Genomic DNA, 12,202 nt, shown 5'->3' on the forward strand with positions numbered 1-12,202 from the left:
AAAATTAAACTTCGAGCACTCAAGGGGGTTGGTAAGGCTTTGAAGTAGGAAGACAGGATTATGGTAAAAGGGGAAATAGTTAGAATTTGGAGAATGTGTAAATGACAAACGGATAAAAATGCCGGAAATACTATAGAATCAACCAAAGTAGAAGTCTAGCTTCCTCCGAATTGGCCATAAGTCCGGGAGGCTCTCCTTGAACTGCACGATGCACATATTAATATGCAGGTATAGGTGAGAAATTTCCTCAGCGAGAAGAAGTGTATGTGAGCTAAGTCATATCTGCTGACAGATGCAGACCGAGTGTCAACATACGTCCTCCTTGCAATTGTCTACCTTGCGCGGCCCGTATCACGCCACTACGCTCCGAATTTTCACAAATATGCTCCTCATCAGCTCTCGTCCTACTCTCTGCTAGGGGTATTAATGGTTCCGTGACTTGTGGTCGATTAATTAGCGTCTCTCGATCTCGTTCGACTGTGGCAAATTCCGCATTTTCTCAGAATTGAACCGGCTCTTAGGTGTAGATTTAGTTCGCGGCCCTGGAAACTACATTCTCTGGGATACTGAGGTATTTACTTCCTCTACAGACTGAATGCATCGCGACAGTATGTGTTCACCTACTCCATGGTCTAGAGACAGCGTCTTTGATTAGTAATCAAAACTAGCTCTAATCCAGTTTCGAACCCCTCTACCGTTTACGTTTAGAATAATAAACAGCATTGGCGGTCGAAGACTTCCGGCATAAGAAGTCAGCCTCATTCTGCCAACGACATTGTCAAAGAGGGCGGAAGAGCGGCCAGAGATTCAGGGCACTCTCTTGCCTTTAGGGTGGGAAACGGGGCCTCAAGGCGGAAGAATCAGCAATGACCAACGGCATAATGATACAGAAGGTAATAGAAACATCACATTAAAGACACAAAATGTGTATCCACCGGACATGTGGCCTGTAAGTGAAAAAATATCTTGATAATCTCTCCACTGACAAAAGTGTCCGATATAGCCCGCATTCGGATCTTGTGGAAGGGACCGCCAAGGGCGAGGAGACCGTGATAAAAATATTGAATAACCAACAAAAGGATTACGTTATACGAGTCGGAGCGTGGGATGTCAGAAGCTTGAATGTGGAAGGGAAGCTAGAAAATCTGAAAATGGAAATGCGAAGGTTCAATCTAGGCATAGTAGGGGTCAGTGAAGTAAAATGAAAAGAAGACAAGGATTTCACGTCAAATAAGTATAGGGTAATATCAACAGCAGCAGAAAATGGTATAACGGGAATAAGATTCGTTACGAATATAAGGGTAGGGCAGAGAATGTGTTACTGTATACAGTTCAGTGACAGGGCTGTTCTCATCAGAATCGACAGAAAACCAACACCGACAATGATAGTACAGTTACACATGCCGACGACGCAAGCTGAAGAGATAGAGAAAGTATGTAAAGATATCGAATGGGTAATGCACTACATAAAGGGAGATGAAAATCTAACAGTCAGGAGGACTGTTTCAGGGGAAGGAGTAGAACAAAGGGTTATGAGTGAATATGTGTTGGGTTGTTTGGAGGAGGAGACCAGACTGCGAGGTCATCGGCCTCATATGGTTAGGGGAGGAAGGGGAACGAAGTCAGCCGTACCGTTTCAAAGGAACCATCTACTGCACTACTACTACTATGTGTGAAATCTTATGGGACTGTATACAGTTCAGTGACAGGGCTGTTCTCATCAGAATCGACAGGTCATCAGTCCCTAAGCTTATACACTACTTAACCTAAATTATCCTTAGGACAAACACACACACCCATGTCCGAGGGAGGACTCGAACCTCCGCCGGGACCAACCCCAGAGGCCGTGACTGTAGCGCCTTAGACCGCTGGACTAAAAAGGAACCATCCCGGCATTTGCATGGAGAGATTTAGGAAAATCACGGAAAACATAAATCGGGATGGCCGGACGCAGGATTGAACCGTGGTCCTCCCGAATGTGAGTCCAGTGTGCTAGCCACTGCGTCACCTCGCTCGGTGGGAGAGTATGGGTTTGGTGCTATGAATGAGACAGGAGAAAGAATAATTGAGTCTTGCAATAAATTTCAGCTATTAACAGCGAATACTATGTTCAAGAATAACAAGAAGAGAATACTGGGAAGAGACAGGACGTACGGGAAGATTTCAGTTAGATTACATCGTGATCAGGCAGAGTTTCCGAAATTAGGTACTGGATTGTAAGACATAGCTCGAAGTAAATATAAACTCAGGTCTCAGTGTAGTAGTGATGAAGAGTAGGCTGAAGTTTAAGATACTAGCCAGAAAGGATCAAAATGCACAGAACTGGGACACGGACGTACTAACGAATGAAGAGATACGCTTGAAGTTCTTTCAGGCTACAGATTTTGCAATAAGGAATATCCCAGAAGGCAATTCAGTTGGAGAGGATTAGACATTTTTAAAAAGGGCAAGAAGGTCGAAAGAAAAACGTAGATACAAAGAAGGGAACAGCGAAGAAACCATGGATATCAGAAGAAAAGCTACAGTTGATCGATGAAAGACAGAAATACAAAAATGTTCAAGGAAATTCAGGGATACGGAAGCAAAAGTCGCTGAGGAATGAAATAAACAGGAAGTGCACGGAAGCTAAGACGAAATAGCTAAATGAAAAATGTGAAGAGACCAAAAAGGAAATGATTGTTGGAAGGACTGACTCAGCATATAGGAACGTCAAAACCTTCGGTGAAATGGTGGTACTATTAAGATTGCAACTGGTGTTCCACTGTTAAATGCAGAGGAGAGAACGGATAGGTAAAAAAAATACATTGAAGGCCTATATGAAGAGGTAAGATTTGTCTGATGTGATAGAAGAAGAAACGAGAACGGTGTAGAAGAGGTAGGGAATCCAGTATTGGAATCAAAATTTAAAAGAGCTTTGGAAGTATTAATATCAAATAAGGCACAAAGGATAGATAAAACTCCATCAGAACTTCTAAAATCATTGGCGAAAGTGGGAACAAGACGATTATTCACGTTTTTGTGTGTAGAATGTATGAATCTGGCAATAAACCATTTGACTTTCGGAAAACTATCGTGCCCATGGCTGCAAGAGCTGACATGTTGAAGAATTATTGCATAGTCAGCATAACAGCTCATGCTTCCAAGTTGCTGACAAGAATGATACCCAGTAGACTGGAAAAGAAAATGGAGGATGTATTAGATGTGTTCAGTTTGGCTTTAGGAAAGGTATAGAATCTGTCAACCTGGAATAAGCGTTCGAGGATGTCAAATGGTTCGAAATTTTGAAGAAAGTAGGGGTAAGCTATAGGGAGAAGCAGGTGGTATACAATGTGTAAAAGAGCCAAGAGGGAATGATAAGAATACAAGATCAACAACGAATTTCCCAGACTAAAAAGAGTGTAGGACAGTGATGCAGTCTTTCGCCCCTGTTGTTCAATCCATACATCGAGGAAGCAATGATGGGAATAAAAGAAAGGTTGGAGAGTGGAATTAAAATTCAAGACGAAAGGATGTCAATAATACGAGTAGCTGACGACATTGTTATCCTCAGTGAAAATGAAGAAGAATTTCATGATCTGCTGAATGCAGTGAACTTTCTAATGAGTATTGAGTATGCATTGATTATAAAACAAAGAAAGACTAAAGTAATGAGAAGTAGCAGAGATGAGAAGAGCGAAAAATTTAACATCGGGACTGATGATCAGAAGGTATATAAAGTTAAGAATTTCTAATACCTAGACATGAAAATAACCAATAACGGACGACACAAGGAGGGTATCAAAAGCAGACTAGGGCTGGCGAGAAGGGCATATCTGGCCAAGAGAAGACTACTACTGTTAAACATTGGCCTTAATTTGAGGAAGTAATTCCTGCGAATGTACACCTGGAGTGCAGCATTGTATGGTAGTGAAACATGGACTGCAGGAAAAACCAGGAGATAAAAAAATCGAAGCATTTGTGACGTTGTGCTACAGAGGAATGATTGAATATGGGTGGACTAGTAAGATAAGGAATTATGAGGTTTTGCGCAGAGTTGGTGACGAAAGGAAGATGTGGAACGAAGATAAGGAGTGACAGGACGGTAGGACATCTGCTATCAGAGGGAGCTGTAGAGGGTAAAGGCTGGAATATATTCAGCAAATAACTTAGGTTGTAGGTTGCAAGTACTACTCTGAGATGAAGAGGCTGGCACAGGATAGGAATTCGTGGCGGGCCGCGTCAAACCAGTCTGAAGACTGAAGACGGAAAAAAAAAGTTTCCTGCACATTTGAAGCAGTTGAACTCGGCATTGTCCTTCCTGGTCACATTACTTTCTACCGCGTTTGTAGCCTTGCCCAGCGTTTCGTCCACCTGTTTAAATTCACCACTGAATTTTCCATCTCTTACCTAAACTGCTTTCAGTCTTCCCAATATGCTCCTGCTTGTTTACTATCTACTTCTGCCTTCCTGACTCTCCCCCCTGTTCTTCTTTGTCTTCCCTGCATTTATTTCGTGTCTGCTTTTGCTTCCCTATCTCTATCATATCTACTTATTTGCTATCTACTTCTGGTTTGGTATTTCTATCCTGCATTTTTTTACTGTCTGCGTCTGGTTGTTTCCAATCTACCTTGGATTTTTCTGGCATTTGTTTGATCCAGACTGGAATATCCCTGACAATTCTGAATTCTGAATTGCTTTGTACCAAGGTCGACTCCTAAGTCGTACCAGTTTTACTCTGTTTGATTGTCGGTGTGGCTTTTTAGACTTCAGGCTGTGCGAATCCTGATTTCTCTTATTTTATCGTGATGATAATTTGTCCCTATGTAGGTTGGTGCCAACAGAATGTTTTCACAATCGGAGGATAAAACTGGTGATTGAAATATCGTGAGAAGATCCCTCGCAATGATAAACGACTTTGTTTTAATGATTGGCACTCCAATTCACGTGTCATATCTGTGGCACTATCTCCCCTATCTCGCGATAATACAAAACAAGCTGCCCTTCTTTGTACTTTTTCGATGTCATCCGTCAGTCCCACCTGATGCGGATCCCACATCGCACAGCAATGCAGCAGAATAGGGCGGACAAGCGTGGTGTAAGCAGTCTCTTTAGCAGACCTGTTGCACTTTCTAAGTGTTCTGCCAATGAATCGCTGTCTTTGGTTTGCTCTATCCACAACATTATCTCTGTGATCGTCCCAATTTAGGTACCCAGCGCAGGTGGTCAGAAAGTAAAGGTGCACGTATATACATCTCCAAATGCAATGTCGCTTTCTTCTTCTCTTCTTCTGTTTCGGTGCTACAGCCAGTGAAGGTCTCAGACCTTCTCGATCACCTCTGCCCTCAATCATGTCGACTTCGCCATCCATCTCTGGCTCCGCCATCCTAATCTTCTCAGGTCCGTCTCTGCATCATTCAGCCGTTGCAGTCTTGAGTTTGATTTTTTACATTATTGTAACAGAGAGGGCACAGTCTTCCCTCTGAGAAATAAGTCTTAGAACAGTCATGAACAAAATAAATTCTTCTGTTTTCAACAAATAATTGTATTTCTGGTAGAAGGTGAGCCGTGGTGCGCCTTTTCTGGCACACCAGCTCTTTGGTAATACTATCGATTACCCGGCTGTACTACGATCTTTGCCCCTGTTCTGATCTGGCGGCGGGTATCTGCGGTAGGGGAGCTGGTCGTCGACTCGCTACGAAGTGCTTGAGGGGACGACGGAGCAAACACGCGGGCTCGCCCAGCGGTGGCGCGGCCGGTCTACCTTGCAGGATGGTCGCGAGTTTGTGGTGGACCTGTCTGATGTCAGCTTCGGGCGCTGCTCGTCGCATTGCTTTGGGGCCTGTTTTCTCGGAGAGACCCATCTCTCGAGACCATCTCGAACAAAGCTCTCCATCGTACGTATAAGTGGTTTTGGTGCCTTCGTTTCGTCAAACGATTTGCTTTGCAGCGAGAGTACTGGTTGGTCGGTTGGTTCTAATGAACGTGTTGTTGAAGTAAGAAAAAAAAAATGGCTCTGAGCACTATGGGACTTAACTGCTGAGGTCATCAGTCTCCTAGAACTTAGAACTACTTAAACCTATCCAACCCAAGGACATCACACACATCCATGCCCGAGGCAGGATTCGGACCTGCTACCGTAGCGGTCGCACTGTTCCAGACTGTGGCGCCTAGAACCTCTCGGCCACTCCGGCCGGCTCGAAGTAAGAGCAGCCGGCAAAGTCTGTATGACTGTATGCAGACTAGCAGTTACTACTTCCAGGATGAGATTTTCACTCTGCAGCGGAGTGTGCGCTGATATGAAACTTCCTGGCACATTAAAACTGTGTGCCCGACCGAGACTCGAACTCGGGACCTTTGCCTTTCGCGGGCAAGTGCTCTACCAACTGAGCTACCGAAGCACGACTCACGCCCGGTACTCACAGCTTTACTTCTGCCAGTACCTCGTCTCCTACCTTCCAAACTTTACAGAAGCTCTCCTGCGAGACGAGGTACTGGCAGAAGTAAAGCTGTGAGTACCGGGCGTGAGTCGTGCTTCGGTAGCTCAGATGGTAGAGCACTTGCCCGCGAGAGGCAAAGGTCCCGAGTTCGAGTCTCGGTCGGGCACACAGTTGTAATCTGCCAGGTAGTTTCAGTTACTACTTGCTTTAAAATCCGCTGGTTGGACGACTGTTAAAAAGCAGATAATCACGAAGGCGTGCGTGTGATTTTGCGTTATTGTCATCAAGCGACGTTCCTGGCATATTGCTGTAAAAAACTTTTTTTTTGCAACCAGTTATTCTGTTATTAGTAAAACTTGTATTGTTTAAAGCTAATTATTTATATGTACTTACTGAATGCACTCACTCAACAGTAATTGGTTTGTGCATTTAATTGTTTATCGAATTCTTAACGTGTATTGGTTGACGTTTGGTCGGTGCTTGCCGTGTCTTCTGCGGTCTGTTTGTGTTTCAGTTTCTGAGGGTTGGGGTGTGTGGGAGCAGCGCCATGTTCCGCACCGGTGCACAGAAGCTGTGACGTGACGTCTAATGGGAAGTGACTCCCGGTTGGGCCCCGGCATTTAGGTGTCGTTTTGGACGGCTGGTCTGATGCTTCCGGCATTTTAAGTTAAGTCACCTTTTGCCCAGGACAGCCTGGCGTCAGTGCCCATTTGTTAAACTTCAAAAATATTTTAAATTTGCTTGCCAATGAATTGTATTGCTGGTTGTCTATTGCTAAAAAAAAAAAATTATCTGTGCCAACTTCAAATTACTTCAGATTTATTGTTCATTAAGTAATTCTAATTTGCTGCTTGCTTGAGAAGTAAGTTGTTGGTCATTTTGGATATTGTTTTCAAGACGACCACGTGTTGATTGTACGTTAGCTGTTTTATAGATGTGGTTTTGAATAAATTGTTAGTTTATTAATCTCCTAGTTGTTGTGTTTAAGGCGTGACATTATAGGAGCCTTGACCTTCCATGTTCATCCCAACTTCTTAAGTCACAGAAGGCTTGATGTAAAAGAAAATAAAAGTTTTGAATTAAAGTCCTTGGCGCACTTAGTGCGGATACAGGGTCCAGAAGAGACCAGTTTGAGTCAGACTTTACAATGAAAATTATTTCTGATGAAGCCAAGTGAAAGGCCAACACCGAAATTTTGGAAGTCCGCTAATGTTCCAATTCGGTGCAGCGAGTGACAAGAAAGGATTAATATAAATTGAATCTAAAGGCAGAAGGCCTCTCGAACAGCAAATGCTGTTGGAAAATGTTACTGTTTAGTAAGTACACAGAGCACCAAACTAAAGATATTTCATGTCCTGACACGACAGTCCGAATTTTAAGGCCAAGTCCAGCTTATCTCAAATGAAGACAAATTCTAGATTTCCTACAAATACTGTCGCAGAAATACTAACACAAAACATTGCACCGTCGTTTGCCGGCTCAATAACAAGTTCTTGTTGGAAGAAATGCGTAAACACTCAGCGCCTGGCCCAGGAATCTCACTTAGAGCGAGGTTTGTACTCATGACCCGTGCACCAGTCTAATATAGCGCTTGAAGCCAGCCTGTCTTGCTTCCTTTCATATGACCAGCGCAGGAAAGAGATCTCTGCTAGCGCTTCAGTCGCTAACTTGTGGCTGTTGTATCATGGCAGTCCTCGAGTATCATCTGCTAGGAAGTAAGCTGCTTGCGTAACGTGGAATTAATTTGGTTTGCTGACAGAGTAAGCGAAAGTGCACAGGCAGCACCAACCAACGGAACCTTCGTGCCTTTACATCTACGGTGACCAGTAGCTCCTTACTGTAATCATATACACTACTGGCCATTAAAATTGCCGCACCAAGAAGGAATCCAGATGAAAAACGGGTATTCATTGGACAGATATATTATACTACAACTGACATGTGATTACATTTTCACTCCATTTGGGTGCATACATCCTGAGAAATCAGTACCCAGAACAACCACCTCTGTCCGTAATAACGGCCTTGATACCCCTGGAAATTGAGTCAAACAGAGCTTGGATGGCGTGTACAGGTACAGCTGCCCAAGCAGCTTCAACACGATACCATAATTCATCAAGAGCAGTGACTGGCGTATTGTGACGAGTCACTTGCTCGGCCACCATTGACCAGACGTTTTGAATTGGTGAGAGATCTGGAGAATGTGCTGGCCAGGGCAGCAGTCGAATATTTTCTGTATCCAGAATGGCCTGTACATGACCTGAAACATGAGGTCGTGCATTATCCTGCTGAAATGTAGGGTTTCGCAGGAATCGAATGCACGGTAGAGCCGCGGGTCGTAACACATCTGAAATGTAACGTCCACTGTTCAAAGTGCCGTCAACGCGAACAAGAGGTGACCCAGATGTGTAACCAGTGGCACCCCATACCATCACGCCAGGTGATACGCCAGTATGGCGATGGGGAATACACGCTTCCAATGTGCGTTCACCGCGATGTCGCCAAACACGGATACGACCATCATGATGCTGTATACAGAACCTGGATTCATCCGAAAAAATGACGATTTGCCTTTCGTGCACCCAGGTTCGTAGTTGAATACACCATCGCAGCGTTAAGGGTAACCGCAGCCATGATCTCCGAGCTGATAGTCCATGCAGCTGCAAACATGGTCGAACTTTTCGTGCAGATGGTTGTTGTTTTGCAAACGTCCCCATCTGTTGACTCAGGGATCGAGACGTGGCTGCACGATCCGTTACAGCCATGCGGATATGATGCGTGTCATCTCGACTGCTAGTGATACGAGGCCGTTGGGATCAAGCACGGCGTTCCGTATTACCCTCCTGAACCCACCGATTCCATATTCAGCTAACAGTCATTGGATCTCGATCAACGCGAGCAGCAATGTCGCGATACGACAAGCCGCAATCGCGATAGGCTACAATCCGACCTTTGTCAAAGCCGGAAACGTGATGGTACGCATTTCTCCTCCTTACACGAGGCATCACAACAACGTTTCACCAGGCAACGCCGGTCAACTGCTGTTTGTGTATGAGACATCGGTTAGAAACTTTCCTCATGTCAGCACGTTGTAGGTGTCGCCACAGGCACCAACCTTGTGTGAATGCTCTGAAGAGCTAATCATTTGCATATCACAGCATCTGCTTCTTGTCGGCTAATTTCGCGTCTGTAACAGGTTATCTTCGTGCTGTTGCAATTTTAATGGCCAGTAGTGTAGTTCTGCATTAGTTCTAATCCTTCAAACGGAATTGGCACATACTGCCCCATATTTATTCCACAGTAATTTGTGTTCCCATGCAGCCAAGGCTTTTCTCACTTATTCTGTTGCTGTCCAAAAGTTTGGACCGTTACACAATAAGAGGTTTTATAATCGTTTTGCTAATTATCATCTTCATCTGTCTCTCATGTTAGAGGATTTCAGCTTGTTATGGAAGTTGTAATAGGACCTGTTACTTGCAGATATTCTGGCCTTCATCTCTGTTGATACACTATTAGCTTCTGTAACCATTTTTTCCAAAACACTTAAAATGAAATACTCTTTTAAACTATTTAAACAGATAAACGCCTCTGCAACCTGTTTCTGATGTTGATTATATATTTCGTTTTCCCTTACTAATGACCAAGCCAAATGCAGCCACTTTGTGTTACAAAACTTCATTGTTTTCCAGGATGTATACTCTACATCATCCAAGCATGGCTACGTCGTCTGAAAAACTCCATATTCTGAATCATCACAATGAAGTGGTATGATCTGTTTCGCTTGGCAATTTTCGCAAGACAGGGAGGACAGCGAAGCTAAGTAAAGTTGCCGATACACAATATTCTTGCTTAAGTCCTTTATAGATCGGAAAATTTTTACACATGATGTTGCTAAGGGTCGTCCTCATGAGTCTCATTAGCTTTGGTGGTATTCCCAGCTCCTGTAAAGCCCTCAAAAGACCGTTTTTATTAACACTGTCATAAGCTGCTTCAAAAATCCACATAAAGTTGATGCACAATTTTACTGAACTGTTAACACTTAATTATTATTATTCTAAGCCGAATGTCTGATCTGTTATTGCTCATTCTTTCCTGAACCTGAGCTGGTATTCCAAAATTGCAGCTTCTGCATACGGCAGTAATTTGTTGTTCCGTATCGTAGCATCATTCACCAGTGCTATTTCTCTATTTTATTACAAACTGGCTGGGTACCCAGCTTCGCTCAGTGAGTTAATATGAGACAGTGGGGTAGATGAAATAAAAGGATAAAATTTAAGGTATAAGAGATAAAAAAGTATTGAAAATACACTCTCACTATAAAAAAAACTTGTTTGTAAACAACATCTTTCATTTTGTTATTCGTGGTATATATGTACCAATTTTTCGGATTTCCTGCTCGAGGGCAAGCTACGTGTATTTGATCGTGAGAGAGGCAGGATTCCTTGAGGTTGACGCAGCAGTATTTTTAAGTTTTTTCGTTCTGCTGTGTTAATTGTAAAACTGTAGGCTAACTTGATTGTAAATTGCAGTCTTTTAAGTTGGTATGGCAGTTCAGTAGAGATCAATGGTATTCTGGGGATAAATATTGTGTGTCCTTTGCACTTCCTGTCGTAAGCTCGGCTTGATGATGCTATTCGATAGCTGTTTCACGATCATCACAGTTTTGGTGAGTTGAGATTTCTGAGTAGTGGCTGTGTTGCAGAAATCACTGTTGAGTTTAATAAGGCTAATGTGTTTAATAGGACATGTGCCTATTTGTAGAGGTTGTTGAGCAAAATACGGTTTTGTTTGGTCTTTCGATAGTTCAATTCTAATATTTTTTATCAGTCGTAGTATTTGTATGTGTGGATGGAGACGTGATTTCTTAAGCATGTGTTGATCTCGACTGCTGGTGCTGAGTTGGGCATCCCTGGAAGTGTTGGTCGAAAATTTCCTGAGTATGAGGGGAGCTCCTCCCACCATTTCAGAGTTTCCTCGCTAGTATTGTAATGCCCTGTCCATGGCTTTGAGTGATTTTTGTGTGCCATTGTGCATTAATCCCAGAAGACAATTTTAGCTTGCTTCATCCCGTCCAGATGCTCTTGAGATTTTACATACCGGCAGTTTTTCTTCGGCTGTATTCAGAGGTAGCTGTAGGGCGGAATGGGCAGCTCGATCTCCTTCCATTGCAAGTGCGATGTGTTATTTAGCACATATTTCCGCCAGCAATTGATTTATTAGAAACGTTTTCCCGGTGCAGCCTGGTGCATCCAAGTAAATAATTCCGCCAATATTGTTATCGATCCGATCCATGATAACGCTGTAAACTTCCAGATTGTCACCGACGACAATGTATCGAATTAGTTTGTTGATGTTGTAACTTTTTTCTACTGTAGTCTCGAAGTTTAGGCCCCAGGAGTAGACAACATTCCATTAGAACTACTGACGGCCTTGGGAGAGCCAGTCCTGACAAAACTCTACCACCTGGTGAGCAAGATGTGTGAGACAGGCGAAATACCCTCAGACTTCAAGAAGAATATAATAACTCCAATCCCAAAGAAAGCAGGTGTTGACAGATGTGAAAATTACCGAAATATCAGTTTAATAAGTCACGGCTGCAAAGTACTAACATGAATTCTTTACAGACGAATGGAAAAACTGGTAGAAGCCGACCTCGGGGAGGATCAGTTTGGATTCCGTAGAAATGTTGGAACACGTGAGGCAATACTGACCCCACGACTTATCTTAGAAAATAGGCTAAGGAAAGGCAAACCCATGTTTCTTGCATTTGTAGACTTAGAGAAAGC

The sequence above is a fragment of the Schistocerca serialis genome, chromosome 7, assembly GCF_023864345.2.
Source record: "Schistocerca serialis cubense isolate TAMUIC-IGC-003099 chromosome 7, iqSchSeri2.2, whole genome shotgun sequence".
Taxonomy (NCBI): domain Eukaryota; kingdom Metazoa; phylum Arthropoda; class Insecta; order Orthoptera; family Acrididae; genus Schistocerca; species Schistocerca serialis.